Source organism: Gigantopelta aegis, chromosome 14 (assembly GCF_016097555.1).
Source record: "Gigantopelta aegis isolate Gae_Host chromosome 14, Gae_host_genome, whole genome shotgun sequence".
NCBI lineage: Eukaryota > Metazoa > Mollusca > Gastropoda > Neomphalida > Peltospiridae > Gigantopelta > Gigantopelta aegis.
The window spans coordinates 5,433,806-5,456,807 of record NC_054712.1 but is presented as its reverse complement, the minus strand read 5'-3'; the positions used below and the strand labels follow the sequence as shown (position 1 = coordinate 5,456,807).

Genomic DNA, 23,002 nt, shown 5'->3' with positions numbered 1-23,002 from the left:
TGTTTAACACAATATCCAATCTATTTCTGAATGCCACATAGCAATTTACTAAAAAAATTATTCTTTATGATGTAATATTTACTTTTAGAAACTTCAGTACGAGCCAGGACGTGACTTTTTGTCCAGTTCACTCATACAGCTAATAAATTATATGTACAGTGCTGTCCGGTGTATCGGCGCACCTAAGCTTTCAAGGACCATTTTCTATGTGAACATTGTGAAATATTTAATAAAATGCGTCTCTCACCAATGAAGAAGTGCATAATCTGAAATACACTACAAACTGTTTTATGTCTGTAGTAAATAAACATTTTAAAATGGTGCATAAATATAGGCACCCCCTTGTATCCAAAACGATTTGCATGTCCGGTGATTCGGCGCAGTAGATGTAGATCGTTGACCCCGCTATTTATAAACCGCCCATGACCTCACTTTTAACCTATAAACGCTACACTATTATCCCAGAATTATTTTAGTACTTTTTTGTTTTGTCTTGTTAAAAATATTACTATGAAAATGAACGATCACATATGACCCATCTCATGATCAGTTTCAGAATCGTTTTCTTGAGTGGCACAGTACTGCAGATGCATACATGTTCATTGTCATGCATGGCTAAGATGCCTACATGGATTTTATTTTTCTCGGGTAAATTGTGCACACACGTGGATCTTATTTCGCTTTTATTTTTATAACAATGTGACAATTGTGAAATGGAATGACTGTCAATTAAGGTGTAAAATTTTCGTTTTGTTTGCATTTGCCTGTGTTTTCTTTTTCGGTTTAAATAAAAAAATAACCGAACAAAAATAATTACATTTATACTGTTTACTATAATTTTTAAAATGCGGGAAAGGTGTTTTTAGACTGGTTTTAACATTCTTAATATCAATAAGGATGACCTACTTCGCGTTTATAAACACGAAAACAGGTGAATTATTTATTTTGAAATTATTATATAATTATTGATCATTCTAAAAAAAATAATTAATTGCACCCTTAAAAATAAATATGTTGATACTTGATTAACCATTGAAAAAGGAATTGAACTTTAATTCGTTAAAAACTCCGACAACATGACAACTTCCTAAGCATACTCATGCAAAATACCAAGTGCGCCGAATCACCGGACGCGCCGATACACCGGACACGGTTGTATATCAAATACTACTAATGAAACACTGTCACTTTATGAAACCAATTATATTGACTTGTTTTAAGTGTTTTTATCATCAAAATAAGTGCATTAAATCCTAATTAATTGAATTGTCATTGTGCAAATTTTTTTTACAAAAAAATGTTCTCATGCAATATTCTTATAATATAATTTTATAACCATGCAGTGGCCATACTGTCAACAAGATTGTTTATCCTGATGTTGCTAAGTCTGGTAATTTTTGTCTTACCTTTACAATGTACAAAGTTAAAAGATGAAATCTGGAGTCTGCAAATTAAATTTCTACTTTAGTTTAAACAACATTTATTCCTCTCTTTTTTTTCTGGTGGGATTGGTCGACAAGCCTGTATTTGGACCTTTCCCTACATTTTAATATTTACAAAAAACCTGTGACAAGATGACAGACTAAGTACATATATCGCTAAAGATCGAATGGCGTCCTAAGTCAAGAAGCCTTCTATTTTACTTACGGCTTGTTTGTTACGAAACTGCACACGTGTATGAACTTTGGCAAAACAATAATTCTGAACCAGGAAGTAGCCTACTTGCTACCGATAAAGAAAACAAAATTAGGTAAAAACAGGTAAAGAGTTATTTCTATACAAAATGCATTATACACGATCGTTATTTTAAATAGTAGCATCGATTAAAAACCATAAGGAGAAGCCACGGTGACGTCACATGTTTTGATCACGTGGTACCGCATGAGCGCTGGTAGGCAAGAAACCATTTGATAATACTGGCATTAGTAGTAATGAACAATTGAATGTTTTTCCGTCAATTAAATCATTGTAGACTAGTTTTGATGAATGGTATTTTGTCATGGTAATTTCATACGTTGTTGTTAGATGCACAAGTCACTGTAGTAAGGATTATGAAATTAGTTACATCAAATACAGTGGAAGCGAAACGTTGAACAATTAAAGCTGACAACAATCAACTTTGCCCATCCCCCAACGGAGATCGTCATTTTATACAAGGTTTGTTGTATGCTATTCATTCGTAATACTAATACACGTCAGTATTTATTGAAATGAAAAATTTAAAAGATAATAAAATAAAATAATAATAAAAGCCCCCACCAAACTGACATGGAAACAAAGATACCCTGTGAACTACCCAGTCAATCGACAAACAACGTTTTATGTAACTTTTTGTTTGTATTGACAGATCCATTATAGTGGGTAAAACAAAAATCTGAATATATTTTATATTGTATTATGCCATAAAATATGTAGGTGGCTGGAGTATTTATATTTTTAATTAAATAACAGGGAGCTGTGTGTGTGTGTGTGTGTGTGTGTGTGTGTGTGCAATCAAGCATATATTTATTGTTTCATATGAAAATGGTTCTGAAATATTTCCATTTATTAATTATATTATATGTTAATTATAATTTTTTACTTTTTTTTATTGAAGAAGTGATCCACAGGTGTATTTGTAATGTGTAAGTTGATTTTTTAATAATAAAATAAAAGGTATACACATTTCAGGGTGGGATATCAGATGTATTAAATCATTTGTTTGGGATTAAAAATAAATAAATAATAATAATAATAAAACTGGATATTGATCCACAAGTTGGTGATAGCCACCATATTTTATTAAAAACATAAATTATGTTACATGCATTTATTATATAAGTTATCTGAATTTGTTTGCAGCAAATAAAGAAAGAAAAGGGGAGCTGATTGTATTTATAAATATTATTGTCATCAGTGACAGATGTCAATATGTCTTCACAAATACATTTATGTGTATTCAAATATTTCAATAATATTCAATATATATGTCCTTGACCAACATCTTGGGCTTACATGATACAGTCAAAAAATGCTATAGTTACTAGTACTAATATGTACACAATATAAAACTTTCATACTTATATATCATAGAAATTTACAAATTTTCATATTTTTTTCTAGGTATCAGTGATCCCTGTTTATGGACAAAAAGAGAACCAGCAACTCTTGGATGAAAAATGGGCCTTTCACGAAGAATTAAGGGTGTTTAAGTTTTAGGGTGAATTAAGGGATGCTAAGGAGAACACTGGTATCAGATTCAGCGATTCTTTTCTACGGTATCTCATGTTTCTGTGCATAAGAAGGATACCAGAACTTTTTTCACTGACTTTCCAAACTACCATATGCAATATTATTGGGGCTATTCAGTATGTGATGATGACATTGATAACACTTGTATTTAATCTTTTTTTACCAGGATCTCTATTTTCTAATAAAAACAGACTACAAAATCAATAAAATTATATCCAGAAACAATAGACAACACATATGTATTATTTTCTTTTTCTATTATAATTATAAACCAATGATCAAATGATATTTGCATTGTGTTAATGTGTGTCTTAAATTAAAACATTGTATTGTTACCATTTACAGTAATTTGTTGTTTTAACTGGTTTATTAATCAGGTTGAAAGTGATAGCCTTTGAAACTGTGCCTCTTGTCAAAGGTAACTGACACTGTTTGGGATTTGAAAGGAAGGAATCTTTTATTTAACAATGCACTCAAGTCATTTTAATTATGGATATATGGAGTCGGACATGTTTAGGGATCACACAGATAATATTAGGGAGGAAACCTGCTGCTGTCACACAATGGATTACTCTTTCCAATTAACAATAAGGGGTCTTTTATATGCATCAGCCCACAGACAGGATATGCCCCTGCATGTGCTGTAACCTCACTGTGGTGCAGGGGTGTAACATTCTCTTTGAGAATGGCCAATACAGCACAAAATTTAAGTTTTTAGTAAAATTCAGTATCCGTAAAATTCTGTGATATTTGTGTTTTTGCACAGTTCTTTACACTGTTTTTGTTTAAGTCTTGAATTTTTATATTGATGTTGATCATCACTTTATTTATTTGCATTACCATAGTTTGACACCCAATAGCCGATGTATTTTTCGTGCTGGGGTGTCGTTAAACATTCATTCATTCATTCATTCATTACAGACAGGATAATAAATAGTGTAGCCTTTGTTACACCAGTTGTAGAGCACTGGCTGGAATGAGAAATAAACCCTATAGGACCACCAACAGGAATCAATCCTAGATCGACTGCGTATTAAACTAGGTCCTGGCCTGCATGGGATTAGGTGATTAAAATATTAATGGCAATTTTTGTGTATATATATATATATATATATATAAAATAATGCTACAAAATGTTCTGAAGATGGAACCGCAAAGATGAGGGACCAAGTAAATTTGAAATGTATCCTGTTTAAAAGGCTAAGTTCTGTACTAATATTTAAAAAGGGACGCTCTAGCTAGAGGGAGCAATGTATGTGTGGTCATGGAATATGTATGGAAACTAAATTTAGGTTCCTCCATTTTAATACAATGTGTTAATATGTATCCGATATCATCAAGTTTAAGGAATGAAAAAGGACTTGATAAAATTAATAGTTTTAAAGTTTTTGTAAAGTTTTCTAATAAGATACTTGCTTAAATTTATTGTTGATGAAAAGCCTTACAAATGAACCAGTAGACAAGTCATGTGTTATATATATAACTACTGTCTATATATTGTCTACTGGTTGTTCATTTGTAACAAATATTCATATATACATATATATATATATATATATATATATATATATATATATATATATATATATATATATATATATATATACACATATATATATATATATACATACATATATATATATATACATATATATATATATATATATATATATACATATATACATATATACATATACATAAATATATACATATATACATATACACATACACATACACATACACATACACATACACATACACATACACATACACATACACATAGATATATATATAGATATATATATATGGGTTGTTTAAAGAAATAATTTCCTTTAACAAAGTGTAGGCCAATTATTTCTTTTAAACAGTTTTAAATAAAAAATATAGGCCTACTTGTTTTATTTATTATTTTTATTTGTGTGTGCGCGCGCTCGTTTGTAATGCTTTACTTGAAATATGGACCAGACGCTTTAAAAAGACATGGACTAAAAATATTTATTCAGGTGAAAAGAAAAAGAAAAAAAAGGAAGTTTGCTATAGTTTTGAACTCGGTCAATCGTCAAATTTTATGGGTGGAAAGAGTACATGTATCTCCTCCATACAGGAGCTATGTAGAATAGCGTTCCCGTGCTACAAGCGGTATTTTAAGCACGTTTTAGCCATTCTTTGCTATTCACGCTACGCTAGTTCGCTTTGTTACTATTATTATGGCCATTACGATAGACTTCTGCCTACCAGATGCGCGCGCATGCTGATACGTGACGTCACTTCCCTAAACACATGGCTTCTCCTATATTAATACCTACCTGAATCTAAATAATCAGCACTTGTCAACAGCAAAAGAATCCTGTCGCTGTCACGTCTGCTTTCATATTTGGATCAGGTCACGTGACGTACGTATTCTTTCAACAAAAATGAATTATGGGGACACTTTCCAATCCAGGCTTTGCACTGGCGTAGGAACCGGGGTGGGGGGGGGGGGGCATTTTTCAGATATTTTGCTTTATAATAGTGTAAAAGTGTGTAAATATAAAAGTGTTGTAGCCATTTTCCCGTTAATATGACGCTTCACGATCCTTCGAGGATAATAACTGAATTCTACTAAATTTCTACTTTTACTTTCAAGTTTGAAATTTAAATTCAAGCACATGTAGGCTAATTAGGCAAGCAAAAAAAGCCTCCGCAAATAAGATATCGCTACAAAAATATTAGAAATATATGCAAGGCGAGCTTACATACCCTTCCGTTCCTAGTTTGAAACTCAATAATCTTTCTACGATCAGTTTAGTTCTCAGTTCTGTCCAGCCGCACACAGTGAGTGACACAGTTTTTCTTCTCGGTAGCGGGTTAAATAGGCGAATTACCGTCGTGCTAATCTCGAAGATAGCGCCTTTTAAATGCACCATGTTTGAAAAAAACAAACATGTTTCAGCTGTTTAAATTTAAATTTCATGTTTGACAGGAATTGCACCTGTCTTAATAGTCCACAATTGTGTTAAATGAGATATCACTTTTCATTAGGCTTACTTATTCCTGTACACCGAGTATGAATACTTGTCTGGTGAACTTCAATTTATTTTATAAAAGGACATTGTTTAACTTTAAGGGACGGGACGTAGCCCAGTGGTACAGCGCTCGCTCTATGCCCATTGGGCTATTTCTCGTTCCAGCCAGTGCACCACGACTGGTATATCAAAGGCCGTGTGGTCCTTCACCATGTTTGATGTCATATAACCGTAAATAAAATGTGTTGAGTGCGTCATTAAATAAAACATTTCTTTCTTTCTTTAACTTTATGGCCGGCACCTGTGCCCAGGGCAGGCGTGCGCTACAACAGCTTGCTCTGAATGTGCAAGTTGAACAATCTTGTCCTTGTCCTTTATGGTCATCGTTACAGAGTCGCTGTGCTCGCTCGAGCTGCCCCCCCCCCCCCCCCCACACACACACACCCGAGGGTACTCATTGGAACGTATGGAACGCTGATAGAAAGGGTGAAAAGGGATAGGGTGCGCAATTTTATGAAGGACATTAGGTGCAATTTTTGAACGGTCCGACGTAGACCATAGGCACTTGATGACAGGATAATTAATTGTTCTCAATATACTCCCACAAGAACCCCTCGAAAGCCCGTAGGGCCAGTGCCGCATTATCCATAAGGCTGACTAGGCTGAAGCCTAGGGGCCCACCAAAAGCAGGGGCCTATGCAACCTTTTTTTTTGTTTTAGTGTTAAATGTTAAAGTCGCACGCCCTAGTTCCATCCAGCGAAAATAAATTATAATTTTGGTTAATCTACAAATCTGTAACACACTTAAATCACGTTTTTATAAAATGGAGTGAAAAAGCAGGTTTTATATCGATAAATACCATGGGAATCCCCATGACCCAATTGCTTGAAATAATTTTGAAAGTTAGTATTCTGATGTCACCGGTAGATGTCGCTCGAAGCACAAAAATGCCTACGTCACGTCAAATTTCACAGAGTGCGCACAGACTTGGGGTGCGTTCCTTTCACCTCTCCTGGACATGTTCTAACTGTTCTGTCCTGGACAGCGAAAGGAATGAGTTTGGAACAGGAAGTTAGGGCCTACTTTACGAACATAGGTGCTTCTATTTAGGAAGTGGCTGCTGCAGCAATCATGATACTTGAATCGGAATAAGACGACACTGACCATGTTGACTATACTACAGTGTGTGAAATAATAAATTTTATATATTTTCTATAAACCGCAATTAGCTTACATTTGCTATTCGGAACCGGGTACTAGTGCCTAACCTATTGTTATTAGCAATTAGATGCACCGTTTATTATTGGTGGTGGTGGTGGTGGGTGGTGGGTGGTAGTGGTAGTGGTTGTGGTGGTGGTAGTAGTAGTAGCAGTAGCAGTAGTAGTAGTAGTCGTCGTCATCGTCAGGGGTGGAGAGGCACTTCCCCTCCCCAGGACGAAAATGTAAGATATTTTTTTCCTACTCTATTTAAATAAAGGTAACAATATAGCTTGTGTAGGGCAACGGCCCCGAATCCAGGTCAAAACCCCCTCCGGTCAAAACCCCCTCAGTCAAAACCCCCTCCAGTCAAAAACCCCTGCGATAAATAGTCAAATGGTCAAAAAACCCTCTTATTATTTTATTTTTTTGTTGTATTTATGGTGGTAAAATTAGTATAATGTTGATATAGATGGATAGTTGTTTTAATTTTTTATAAATAATTCTCTGAAATATATTTAGTTATCTTTGTTATTTAGTGTATGTTACACGACATAGACTTCAAGGCTTTGAATGAAGCTACTCATAGACTTATCGGACATGCTCACCCAATCTTCTGGGGTGCCATTAACAGTCTTGGAAAAGACCAGGCAATGGCATCCATATTGTTACTGCGAGACAACAGGGGTGAGCCCCCAGCAAAACGTGTACGCCGTAACACTGTCAAACTGCAATCCAAGCTCATGAAGACAACTCTCTACCAACTAACGATACCAAAACAGCAAACCACCAAACTACTGATAACTTATAATTCAATAAGCCGATAACCTTACTAGAATTAAAAACAGCTCTTAAAGCAAACAAGAGTACTGCCACCGGGCCTGATACAATTAGCTATACACTACTTAAGCTCTTATCGCTCTTTAACCGAATCTGGAGGGAGGGTCAAATGCCCACTGCGTAGAAACACGCAGAATGCTTTAGTCTCCCTAAAGCGGGAAAATACCATTCCCTCCCGGGGAGTTACAGACCGATAACACTCACGTCCCACATGTGCAAAACTTTAGAAACTATTATAAATAAAAGACTTATTACTACCTACTAGAAAATATCCTAATAACCAACGTACAAAGCGGATTTATAGCTAAACACTCAATTATAGATCAAATTGTTAGATTACAAAATAGTATTAATGATGCATTCCGAAAATCACATAAAGTTTTAGCAATCTTTATAGACATAGAACATTTTTTTATTTTTAGGTGTCACCTTTGACTCAAAACTAACTTTCAGTGATCATATCAATGACATAGTCCTGGACAGCGAAAAGAATGAGTTTGGAACAGGAAGTTGTTACTTTACGAACATGGGTGCTTCTGTTTAGGAAGTGGCTGCTGCAGCAATCATGATACTTGAATCGGAATAAGACGACACTGACCATGTTGACTATACTACAGTGTTTGAAATAATAAATTTTATATATTTTGTATAAACCGCAATTAGCTTACATTTGCTATTCGGAACCGGGTACTAGTGCCTAACCTATTGTTATTAGCAATTAGATGCACCGTTTATTATTGGTGGTGGTGGTGGGTGGTGGGTGGTAGTGGTGGTGGTGGTGGTAGTAGTAGTAGTCGTCGTCGTCGTCGTCAGGGGTGGAGAGGCACTTCCCCTCCCCAGGACGAAAATGTAAGATTTTTTTTTCCTACTCTATTTAAATAAAGATAACAATATAGCTTGTGTCCCCCACCCCAACCCCCATCCCCCACCCCAAGGTTGTATCCCCTCTCCAGACTAAGCAAAATTATTGGTTTTAAGGGTTTGTAACGTTTTGTATTGAGATACTTACTTGTCTGAACTTTATTGTTGATGAAAATGTTCACGAACTGTGAAGAAAAACCTCAAAAATGAACAACAAGCAAACGACAACAAATCGGATGTTGATTGCGCGAACCGTGCACGAGAAAACAAACCGAACCAAAATAATAACGGTCACGTGGTATACCAACGTATGTAGCATTGAAATGGGAATATCCCCTCTAAAAATAGATTAGACCTTGTCTGTGTAACGGGGACTAAATATTTGGCCGTTTGTATATAAATAACATATTTTATCTATTACTATTAATATTTATTTTAGGATTCAATTTATTTTATTATAGGATATTCTCAATCTGCGTTGAGTGCGAGTGCGAATAATTTTAACATGCTCACATACCACTAGAGTTTCGAGCATGTCCGTCCCGGGGCCTGTCTTTGGATAGCCAGTGACTTGCTCCGGCACAGAACAAAATTAAGGGGATAATTTTGAAATTTACATCTAAAAATTAAATAGTGGGAATTGACTGCTCGGCCGAATATTTATATAATTTGGAGCATTTTAGAAGGACAGTCCAAAAATAAATAAGAGAAAGAAGAGAGGATCGGACTATTTAATAATATTTTTGACATAAAATTTTGAACGAAGGTCTAAAAGTTTAAAGTCCGATCTATATGGTCCGGGCCAGGGGGGGAGAGGTTATTCTGAGGTGGGCGGAATTTGGAATACGAATTTAGTAGTTAGGTCAAAGACCGAAGACCAAAATGTGCTACAAAAATTTACATCCAAACAATAAAATTAGAGTGCTCGACCGAAAAGGTTTTAAGGTGATTTGAGCAATTTAGACGGGCTGCCAAAATAAACTGCGTCGGACTGTTTACAAAGAAAAGAAAAAAGATAAAAAAAAACCATAAAATTTTGAACTGCGGCCAAAAATGTTTTTAAAGTCCAACTGAGCCCTAAAAAAGGAAGTACATGTCCTAGGAGAGGGTACGCAGCGGAACTCATGGGATGATCGGCTCGGAACTTCGGGAAGAAGTGAGACAGGTCGATGTAGCACTCTCCCCGAAGTATTGCTGAGTAGTCTTCCGGAAGTATCAGCTTGATAATCCGATGGACGATTGGATTATCCATGTCTGATTTCAGTAAGCCTTGCCGGTACATCCCGTTCCGCTCCGACGTCAGGTAGTAGGTACGACTTCCCTCGACGTACTGGAACTGGTACCGCCCTTGACCAGTTGGTGTTGGTCTCCAGCTCTTGGTGACGAAGGGGCCTGGCAGCTGAGAGGTCGCAGTGAACTCCCCCTTCACACAGTTGCGGTACCGTCCAGGAAGCTTGTTGCGTGCGATCTGCCAAGTCGTGGGCTGTGTGTCGGACAAGTCCTGGACCGACACCTTCCTCTTCTTGGCTTCACGCTCTGCAACCGCTGTCGCAACAACTCGTGGAGACGCCGGTGGATTGGTTGGTGCGGACGACACTTTTCCTGTTTCCATCGGCGTTGGTGCTGCAGGGGGAGGGGTAGCCCGAGTACTCTGACTGTAAGAGAGCTAGACGGACATTTGGACAAATACGCTCTCATTACAGTCAGAGACCAACCTATGTATATTTTTGGCAATTCCTGACTACCAAACGGTAGGCAAAGATTCCCGCTCTAATACCACAACAATCCTATGTTTGACGTCAAATACCTTTACATCGATCATTTTCGAGTTAACTGATACAAAATAATCCACATATTAATCACTAATACACATACTACAGAAAGAAACCCGACAGCACCCACATTCAGCTACGCTTCGTGACACTCCGTCGCAACAATTACAAAGCTCGGCGATCTATTTCGAGACGTAGATCACGTGATCGCCACTGGGCGATTCCGTCTTGTGCAGCAGTTACAGGGGCCGTCTCATACCAAGCGACGTTACAACATGTCTTTGTTTTAACTGTTTAAAATGTAAAAATTGTGTTTGAATTTTTTTTTTAATCGGAGAGGTTATTATTTTCATAAACAAATCAGCAGCAACGTCAGTCAAAAAAGAACTTGTAAATCAGCGACAAATATCATTGTCGTACTGTTAACTGCCAATGCGTATCGATGGGTAATCTCATTAATTGTGGCTACATTCTACGCTGAAAAACAGTAGTAAACCTTTTTTTAAAACTCCCACACCCTCTCTCGTTCTGAGTACAGTTTGTGGCCCTGATCAGAAATCGTGGTAGCAACGAGCGTACTTGAACATCAAACTGATATAAGCAGGTTAATTCCCGACATCGGACCTGGCAGTCATTTGTGGCCATACATGCATACGGCGAAAATCATCGCCATCGATCCCTAGGCGTCAGCTTGTCTACTATGACGGAACTCCTGTCTACAGCTGATCATTGAGTATTGTGTTACAGAATCGGTCTTTGTTCAGTTGTTGAAAACAATTAGGCTGTGTTCTACGTAGGTTAATGCATTGTCAATAATTATTAACTATCATACATATATGTGATTTACATTTGCTTGGATAAAACGATCGTTCATATAAAATTAGTTATTAAGCAAACAGAATACTTACAACCAACCCAAAACAAAATTTGAACAATTTTTATTACTTAATTTACGAGTATCCTAGCGCCTTTTTTTTCTTTATTTTTCTTTTTGCTTTTTAATGAGATATTACACCACAGTTTCACATTTGAGTCATTTCCGCATATTTCTTAGGGAGTGGGTTTCAGCTCAGTCGTTTGAGTGTTCGCGTCGCAGGATCGAACAACCTCGATGGATCCATTCAACCGATTGATTTTTCTGTCGTTCCAACCAATGCACCAGAACTGGTCAGTGGCCGTGGTATGTGCTGTCCAGCCTGTGGGAAAGTACATATAAAAGATCCATTGCTAATGTAGCGGGTTTCATCTCCAATACTCATGTCAGAGTTACCAAATATTTGACATCCAATAGCTAGTGATTAATAAATCAATGTGCTCTAGTGATGTCGTTGAACAAAACAAATTTCAATATTTTTTAGTTTGGTCTGAATAGCAAAAAAACTATAATTATTTTGCAAGATAAGTTTTAAAGATCGAATGAGCAATGCACCGATTCAATTTTGATTTTGCAGTAACAAGCATTGCCATCCGTCCCCTTAATGCCTCAGAATACATCTTATGATACCCCATCCCCTCAAGAGCGTTACGTAATTGTTGAAAAAACACCCACACACACACTCTACTACTGTACTAATGACTAATTCATACAACATAAAATAATCAAATTAAATTACTACTTACTTTATCTTTCATAAGAGGAGGCAGTACGTAGCACATACTTTTGCCGTATCCTGTCGATAACACCCCAAATGTATCCTTCAAATTCAAAATGGAATCAATAATGTGTAATTGTTTTGGTTTAATGACGTAATTAAATCCAAATTCATCCAAAACGGCATTAGCCAACTCTTCCATGTTGTAACGTCGCTTGGTATGAGACGGCCCCTGTAACTGCTGCACAAGGCGGAATCGCCCAGTGGCGATCACGTGATCTACGTCTCGAAATAGATCGCCGAGCTTTGTAATTGTTGCGACGGAGTGTCACGAAGCGTAGCTGAATGTGGGTGCTGTCGGGTTTCTTTCTGTAGTATGTGTATTAGTGATTAATATGTGGATTTTTTTGTATCAGTTAACTCGAAAATGATCGATGTAAAGGTATTTGACGTCAAACATAGGATTGTTGTGGTATTAGAGCGGGAATCTTTGCCTACCGTTTGGTAGTCAGGAATTGCCAAAAATATACATAGGTTGGTCTCTGACTGTAATGAGAGCGTATTTATGTCCAAATGTCCGTCTAGCTCTCTTACAGTCAGAGTACTCGGGCTAGGGGAGGGGCCGCTACTGCCGGTTTAGCCGACAGCTTTGGCTCCCCCTTTGCCGCTCCTGGCGTCTGCTGCTTCCGAGTAGTGGGGGACGGCGACGCAGAAGGGGCCGCCGCCGGCAGTTGAGCTGCCGGTTTTGGCTCCCCCTGAACCGCCCCTGCCGGTCTCGTCTTCTTCTGTGAAGCAGGAGGGACCGCCCCTGGCGGTTGAGCCGCCCGGTTTGGTCCCCCCTGAGCTGCCGTGGGACGACGTCTCCTCCTACTTCCCGATCTCTTCTGTTTATTGTCACCATAATACAAGGTGACAATAGCCGTGCTCCCATTGTGTTCAACACGATACTTGGCTAAGCGGCCAAGCTCGTGCAGCACAGCCCCAAGGGTGGGGGGAGGGGGGAGAGAAACCTCGACGTTTGCTAAACACAACCGCATTCTGCGCTAAACACAACCGCATTCTGCGCTAAACACAACCGCATTCTGCGCTAAACACAACCGCATTCTGCGCTGTCTCTGCGTTGAGAATATCGTATTGGTGCATTAGACAAAGCCTTTTATGGTTGTTTCTCGCCATACTGGCTAGGGACGAGCCATTGGTTGATTCTATCCAATGGTTATGTGTATTTGGTGTCACGTGGTCGTGAGTCAGGTCCGTGCAGCGCTGAGTGTAGACAGTGACACAACACGTTACATACTTACGACTTGCAGTTGCCTTTTCCTTTTCCTTTCGTTATCTTCAGACTTCCTTTTGGCATTTACAGGTTTGACTAATATGCATGTATTAATTGTTATAATGTTTATCTCATTATTTTAGATATATGTAAATGTAATACATAATGTGGAAAAGTGTTTAAACGTCCATAATTAATGCTAGGTAAATACGTTTTAAATATTGAATTCACTAAAGCACACTAAACGAATAAATATATATATGGACGAGTTAACTTTATAAACAGTAATAAAGTAAAGGTGTTGGATATATACTATTAAACGTATAAATATAGATAGAGGCGCAAGTTAATTGTATAAACAGAATTAGTGATTAGTGTTGGATGAGATGTCTAATTGCTGTAGTTTTATTATCCATTTGAGTGGTAGCTTATATTTTACCCATTTATTCACAGGATGAAGCCCACGTACATGTAATAGTGTTATCATCCTATACGGTTCATCGCCCACAGCGAAGGTGTGTAGTAGTATTGTCTATTTCTTTATTACATGCAATTCTTGCAGCGAAGGTGTTTCACGTGCGTCTTGACCAACGTACGTGACTTGTTTCACCTGCGCTGTAACCGAGTATTTTATGTATATATATATTGTTTTTAAATCGATTGTTGCAGTTTGTATTCTGTAATGGTCTTTATTTTAATGTTTGTCATACAAACCCGAACGTTATTGTTTTATATTGACAGCATTTGAAATGGGGAAGTTGTTTGTTTTGTAATGAGTAACGTTGGCAATAATGTTGCCAAGTCTTTACTGCTTTGTGGTATTTTTTTTTTGTATAACCGCATTTAATTATCTTAAATGCATGTACTTATTTTGATTGTTTTTGGCATTGACGTCGCCGAAACGTATGTATATTTTTGAAGGAAAGTATTATGCCAGTAACTTGGCATAATTGTGTGATAATGGTTTAAATGAGTATATATATTGCTATGTAACGACATTTGTAATTTATTTTTATGATTAAGTCGAGGTTGTTAATTATTGTTATCAGTGTATTTATCGTTTGTAATTATTTTTACAGAACCACGCGTATGGTGTGATCGAGAGAATAAACCCTCGAACCCTTCCCAGCCTTGTTGTTTCTTTTGGGGGAATACTTTCGAGTAGGCTACATCTGCTCAACGGTTTTTTCTCAGAGGCACGTGCCTTTTTAAGAAATACGAAAAATGCATTTTGTGGTATTACAAACACCAAGATTACCAGGATTACCAAAAAACACTTCAGGTGAATAGAAATGTATATTCTAAATAATAAACGGTAAGTAAAGTGCAATTTTATTTGTAATGGTTAACAACTAGGACGTGTCCCTTTAACACTGTCGAGGGGCCCAAAGAAGCTCGAAGCCTAAGGGCCCTGCCATGGGTTAATACGGCACTGCGTAGGGCAACGGCCCCGAATCCAGGTCAAAACCCCCTCCGGTCAAAACCCCCTCAGTCAAAACCCCCTCCAGTCAAAAAACCCTGCGATAAATAGTCAAATGGTCAAAAAACTCTCATTATTTTATTTTGTTGTATTTATGGTGGTAAAATTAGTATAATGTTGATACAGATGGATAGTTGTTTTAATTTTTTATAAATAATTCTCTGAAATATATTTAGTTATGTTTGTTATTTAGTGTATGTTACACGACATAGACTTCAAGGCTTTAAATGAAGCTACTCATAGACTTATCGGGCATGCTCGAAAAGACCAGGCAATGGCATCCACACTGTTACTGCCAGACAACGGTGGTGAGCCCCCAGCAAAACGTGTACGCTGTAACACTGTCAGACTGCAATCCAAGCTCATGAAGACAACTCTCTACCAACTAACGATACCAAAACAGCAAACCACCAAACTACTGATATCTTATAATTCAATAAACCGATAACCTTACTAGAATTAAAAACAGCTCTTAAAGCAAACGAGTACTGCCACCGGGCCTGATAAAATTAGCTATACACTACTTAAGCACACGCCGGACGTAGCCCTAGGGGTAGTGTTATTGCTCTTTAACCGAATTAAATCAATATGCTCTATCTTTGATGTCGTTAACCCCCCCCCCCCCCCCCCCCCCCCCCCACCCCCCACAATTTTACCCTTTCCAAACGAAATATTTATTCCAATTTGTCGATTTTAACATTAAAATTAAGAAGTGAAAACGTTCATTGTCTACTTTAGTATATTTTATTTTAAAAATATATACATGATAAATGTGTTACTAGTATACAAACTAAACTTTGAAAGTTCTACTAACACTTTATAAAATATCAATTCTGAAATAGGAATGTACAACTGTCGATAATACGTTGTCAAGATCAAACCGGTTTTAACTACAGCGCAAGATTTCTCTTTTAATTTTTTGAGACGAACCCTACAATTTGAAATCGGCAAACGCACGTGTTAACTGAAACTGACAACAGGCTGTCATTTGTGCTTTGCCGAGCTATGGTGGCACAGGCGACGAATCAAATGTATACGTTTGACTATATCCGTTCATAGCGAACACACACGACTTTTCTAAAAATGCATTTGAGCTTGTATTTCACATTGTACATGATAATATGATGACCAGATAATGTAACTTTTAACAACCAAATATTTTTTTTTTGTGATAAGCAATAATTCACAAATGTCTCCAATAAGTCTTGTTGGATGTCGACAGAATTTTCGGGTTCTCTACTGATAGAATAATTAATCATGGAGATATTCACATTCCTATTGCGTGGCCTCCCATTGTCTATGCCTCCAACTTGTCCACAGGTCTATTTTTGCGAGATCTCGCGTGAGTTCGCTGTTTGCGTCCTCGAGTTACCCCGCAACGGGAACATGCGCAGTGGAATGTGAAAGAGGTCTGTTAACAGGACACCGCTGAAATATCGATGGGAGTAGTTACATGTTCATTTACTGAAATGTTTATGATTTCAAGTAAATTATATTTTTTATGCAATTATTTGGTGCACAGGAACTTTTTTCCGCGAGTATATAGTTTTGTCAGCTATTAAAAATGTTTGTATTTTATATTTAATGTATTATTCAAACATTTGCAACTATCATATATACTAAAATAAAGTTACTAATTGCATACGTACTATTGCAATACAATGCCATGTAAAACCATCGGGGGAGGGGAATTAAAATTTCTCAATATCTCATGCATACACCAAACTGAAACATACAAAGAAATATACAACATAAAGCCAATCTGATTGAAATCAACTCCACTGCTTAATAAGTTTGTGTCCTAAATATACCACCGTATTTATTGCTAGTCCGTAAAAATATTACTACTAAATATCTTTGCAGTAAGTTTGTATCTCACCAGACCGATCTCGCCAATGCATTAATACATGTTTTATTTTATAAAATAAATAATTTGTTATGTAAAATTGATGGTTGATTTAATTCTTTAAAAAATAAATTAAACATCTGAAGTTGTATATGTATTGGTATGGTCCGCAGATCAGGTCATAGATTTAACGTGTACATTCAGAGCAAGCTGTTTTAGCGCACACCTGTCGTGGGCCCTTGCGTCCAAGACAATAAGGGGGAGGGGAGGGGAAGGCTGGACTCTCGCTTACGAATTCAGCACTGAGGAAGCGTAGAAGACCGGTTGTTGTGTCCGATGTAAAGGCGAAAGAGGCGGCGGTACAAATTTTGAAAGTTCTGGAAGGAAAATTAAAGAAATGTTTTATTTAACGACGCGCTTAACACATTTTATTTACGGTTATATGGCGTCAGACATATGGTTAAGGACCACACAGATATTGAAGCCGGAAACCCGCTGTCGCCACTTCATGGGCTACTCTTTTCGATTAGCAGCAAGGGATCTTTTATATGCACTATCCCACACAGGGTAGAACATACCACGGCCTTTGATATACCAGCCGTGGTGCATTGGCTGGAACGAGAAATAGCCCAATGGGCCCACCGACGGGAATCGATCCCACATCGACCGCGCATCGAGCGGGCGCTGTACCACTGTGTTACGTCCCGCCCCAGAAGGAGAATTAAGCCGAAATGTTGAAGAATTTTTTTTGCGTGATGTTCGAAAATTTCTGGTGATTGAACGCTGATTTTGAACGGTTCGGCAGAAAGTTAAAGGGAGGCGGATTTTTTATATTAACAAGTGGTGGATCCAGAAAATCGATTTACATGACGCAGAAAGCCAAGGGAACTTCAAATGGGAGAGGTTTGGAGGAGGATCGTAAAAAAAGAGAGAAAATTATTACACTGGGTTTAGTTTCTTTTCTTTCTTTTCCACCAAAAAACCCCCAACAAAAAACAAACAAAAACATGCCCCACTTTTTTTTAAGAATCCCCACCAAAAAAAATCCCAAAGGATAAATGGCGGTTATAGAATCAAAATGGCTTCGCCAGTTTTATATAATAGTCATCACAGTTTTACTGTTTCATAATTAAATATACCAATTATTGGCAATATACAAACGTGAATATGCACAGTGCAAAACCCTTGCCTGATTCTCCCTTTAAAGGAATGCTTAAGCAAGGCTTTTAGACTGGTATGCATATTCAAAGATATATAATGCACATTATTGCTTAATATCAACAAGTATATTATTATATTTAATTAATAAAACGGTTAAATGTGACGGTTATTAGATATAAAGGGCGCATCCATTTTGTTCCATTCCAGTGCATACGCCCTCTGGCGAGCTGGTGGTTACGTAACACTTAACGCGTAACGTCAGGAATGAGCCTTAGAACTAGAGAAACACAAATCTACCTGGTTTTTGCTGGATGATAAATAGTCATACATTGCAATGTTCTGTAATAATATACATCCCAGTAAGCCAGCAATAAGTACAATGTATATATTATTTTTCAATACAAAATAAAACACCATTGTCAAAGTGGCTACACAACAAGTCGAAATAATTAATCATCTTTTGTCCATGCATTAACCTATGTACTGAAATGATACAGAGTTTGGTTTTTTTTTTAGTTAATTGGTCAATGATGTTAGTTGCTTCTACCTGTGATTCCTGATTGGCAGGTGTATATTTGATTGGTAACCAGACAAGCCAATTAATTGACGCTGTCAAAACACAAAAATACACACCGGTATTGAGTAATATTACCTGTCGCCCCTAAAATGGTAATGGACATGGTTTATTACTGTAAATAGTTCAGTAAAACTATTGATTAAGCAGACTTTCCCATCTAAAAACACAGAACTGACCAATTACGTAGTCCCAAAGAAAAGAAAATTATCACTTGTGGGTTATCGTTTTTGCGGTTGCTAGTCACTTCGTACCATGGTCATTTCGTACCATAGTCATTTCGTACCTAATTTGGTCGTTTCGTACCATTGCAAAAAGTAATTTCGTACCTTGGTCATTTCGTACCTTGGTTATTTCGTACCCTGGTCATTTCGTACCATTGCAAAAACGTCATTTCGTACCCTAGTCATTTCGTACCATCACTGAAAGTCATATCGTACCATGGCATAACAATTTATAACAATCACCCCGGTATTGTCTTTTACAAAATAACATTAAAGGAGACCGGACACCAAACCATACATACGGCGTAATGAATTGTTTGCCGTCATAAACCACAACACGCAACTACCGCGCTCCCCATATTGACTAAGTTAAGAGTGCTGGGCCAATATTTTCGAAGCTATCTTAGCCTACGAAATCGTAAAATCATCGTAAGCTATGACGTCACTATGGCGTGTGCTGTAGTGACGTCACACCCTACGATGGTTTTACGATTTCGTAGGGCTAAGATGGCTTCGAAAATATGGGCCCTGGTCTTGGTTGGGTGGGTTTTTTCGCCGATCTCCGATGTTTGTCGGAAACTGTCGACAATTGATGAGCGAGACCCGTGACGTCATCGATGAGAGGAAAACTGAAGAAACTACCAAGCAGCATGGACGAACTTAGCGATTCGAGTGACGAAGAATTGTGTCCAGCTTGTGCTAATGGCATCAAACCGTATCAGTTTGAACCACTTACCAGAGACTTTGTCCCTAATCCTGGAAATGTTGTCTTAGACGAAAATTCGGATGAATCAACTGCCGACGAAGACGAGGAAACCACACGGTCAGACTAGCATACAATCATTTTTAAAACATAATTTTTTATGACATTTTTAATGTAAACTGAAGCAAATGGACCTAATTAGACGAAAAGCACACAAAATTTAATAATATTTCATCATAAATCTTGTTCAGCATAGATGTAAATATGACACGTCAGTGGATATTCCATAGGCCGATTTCGTAAATTTGCAAAAAGCGTCCCCTCACCAAAGCAAGATATAATAATTTAATAAAAAACTTTCTCTTAACTAGTTACCCTCCAAGTTTTAATGTGTTTGGTTAAACTGTGTATTCTTAATTATTAAGAAAATGTGTTACCAGTCTGCCGAAACTGTCCACAGCCGGGTACAGAAACACTGAAATGTTGTCACTTTACAACTAATATGTCTTATCGACAATATTATTATGTAGTCTTTGCATTTATTAATATAAAATACAACAGACCCGTAGGAACTGGGGAGGGGCGGGCCTAGGGGCTTGTTCTCCATCACACACTCTAGGATGAAAATGTATGTTTTAAGTTTTCACTACTTTGCATAAATAAAGATGATATAAAGATAAAAATCTAGTTTGTATCCCTCACTAGAGACTGTATTCCCCTTCCTCTCCCCCCCCCCCCCCCCCCCCCCCCCACACACACTTCAAATATCGTTCCTACAGGCCTATACAAGTAGTACTAAACCAAATAACTTCCGGCTGGGTCAAAGTTCGAGGTGCACCCAACTTTTGATAGAGAAGTGAACACCACAAGTCCTGTGATTGATTATAAATGTGAGTGTGTTGGTTGTAAAAAAAAAACTAGTTTCATCTGGGCTAAAAATGTATACAATTTTAATTGGCTATTGGCCTGTAAAAACTAAATATTTTCAAAGGAGTATATTCGGTGGTTATAGGTTTGAAATGTTTTTTTTATTGAACATTTTATTTCATGCACTTTTATAAAATTTTAAACAGCAATTATGTTACTATAATCTATCGAAAAAATTAAACATATATATATATATATATATATATATTAACTTCTGAGATTTTTTAGTACACACATGTAAGTTTACCCTCCGCACCCTCTGGCAGAAACCCAGGGTATTAAAATAATTATTTGGTGTAGAGTATTTTTAATATGACATACAGAAAGCATTGAAAAGTACAATTTTATTATGCTTTAATAATCGACATTAGCTTTAAAACTAATTAACCATCATTCCTTCTGGCCACAGTACATATGTTGTTCCTGCCATTTTAATGTTAATGACAACATACTGAACTGACTATAAACATTGTTAACCAACGTAATAATTCACGTTTTGAAGGTGTTTTGTTATAAGGTTAACAAACCAACTAGATAAAGAGACGTTAGTATGGAGTCGTTATGGGCTGTCGGTGAAAATTAATTTGGTAATTATATAGGTAAATAAATGTGAAGTTTAAATATTCGTATGTGAACAAATTGCAATACCTTTATTTAATGTATATCTTAAGTACATACTTGTTTTAATTTTCACCTTGTAAATGTACCATACATAACCTGCTGTATTTAGTTGGTGTAAAGCCCGTTCGACGACAATAATGCGTCCATGTTTTAAAACAACTTTAGTTTTTTTGGAAATCGAAACCATGATGTTGGCCGTTTCTTGGGATGCATTGCTGTTACTGTTGCAGTTAAACACTGCGCAGTTAACTATCATATAATTACATCGACAATATATAATAACACTAATTATCTTGTAAATTAAATTTCCGATAAACCTGGAGACAAGAAAAGAAAAGACGACTAAAAGGCACAACCAAAGAATCAACACGTGTAACGGTATTGCTTGGTAACTCTCACCGATGTCGTATTGCCTCGCTTTCGTTCAGATCTATGCATAATCCCGCCCACTTCTGTTTTTACCCCAAACCTAAGACGCGCAGCTGACCGGTGCCTCGCAGCGAGCCGGGCGTTAGAGTAATGCGGTCTTTGACGCTAACTTAATCCATTACACACTACATGTCTTTTGGTGTCCGGTCTCCTTTAAATTACAAATGTGTGGTTAATTTAAGACAAAGCGTCAACAAATACCGAGTAACATAGACTCGGCTGATATTTTCCATATAAATAAACACTCGTGACGAATCCCCTACCATATAATATTTATTTTGATGTGACAGTGTGTGTTTCAGGATTGTCAATATCATATATTATATTATAAAAATTGTAACTCGCATGAGTCGTAACCCAATAAATTTCGGTTATGCTATTGCAAGCTGTAACGAGGTCTGACTGCATACATGTATAACTTGGGGTTTTTCCTTATGCAAAATATTAACTTGTCCAAAGTTTGAAAAGAAGACCTAATAAATAATATTTTGTTGGTCCATTATGTTGTTTTGTTGTTTTGGACTAATTATTTGAAGCCATTTCACACAAAATCGAAGTTGGCAGTTAGTAGTAAATACTATATACGGCTCTTGTCAGGTAAATTGGAAATAACAGTTGACAGTTATGGGTATCAATAACGATATGCTGCACAATAACGTGTTCTGAATTTCAAACTGTCCAAATAAAGTTAAATAAAAAAAATTAAAAAAAAAACACACAAAAAAACAACACTGCTTTTATGCTATAGTCGATTCTTTTTCTATATACTGGTATGAAGTGACTAGGGTACGAAAAGTCGTTTTTGCTCCAACGTAGCATATAGGCCTAATAGTGTACATTTTTCCTTTCGATTATTTAATAAAGAAAAATACTATAAGCTCATTTTGTTCCGTTAATGCAAGTTGAAATATATTTAGTTGAATACTTTATTATATTATGGCGTCATTTATGTTGTTTTACAAGTCAGGTTGACAAAAGAGAAGCGCCTTGTCGAAAATTACTGCTTTTGTTTACGCTGTACATACAGAAGATGGTCAGGAGCTGACGTCACTTCGCCCCAAGCTAGCTGTCCCGGACGCCTCGAAAAGAAAAGAAAATGGCTGCCCCCAGTAAGCAGGAATAATCACGTTTTTTTATTAACACTAAAGTTACGCGTTTTTCATTTGGTAAAGTGTCAGTATGTGTTGGTGGTCCGGGTATGCATCTTTCCAGGACATAAGGCTCATCTTTTAGTTTACTCTTCCTTTAAGACAAAAGTACGGAAT

General features: G+C 37.0%; 2 protein-coding genes across 4 annotated transcripts in view; one reads left to right on the top strand and one right to left on the bottom strand.

The window, feature by feature from the left end:
* Positions 1-6,068, bottom strand: part of LOC121388573 — a 168,686-nt gene extending 162,618 nt beyond the window's left edge. The window contains exon 1 of one of the 3 annotated variants that reach the window (XM_041519963.1): positions 5,971-6,068. The gene's annotated coding sequence lies outside the window, so the exon portion shown is untranslated. Of the gene's footprint in view, positions 1-1,647; positions 1,855-5,537; positions 5,612-5,970 lie in introns of those variants that run through there. The other 2 variants (XM_041519962.1, XM_041519961.1) reach the window with 2 other exon arrangements.
* A 16,719-nt stretch (positions 6,069-22,787) lies between these two features.
* Positions 22,788-23,002, top strand: part of LOC121388173 (palmitoyltransferase ZDHHC1-like) — a 38,432-nt gene continuing 38,217 nt past the window's right edge. Inside the window, exon 1 of the mRNA XM_041519422.1 lies at positions 22,788-22,846. The gene's annotated coding sequence lies outside the window, so the exon portion shown is untranslated. The remainder of the gene's footprint in view (positions 22,847-23,002) is intronic.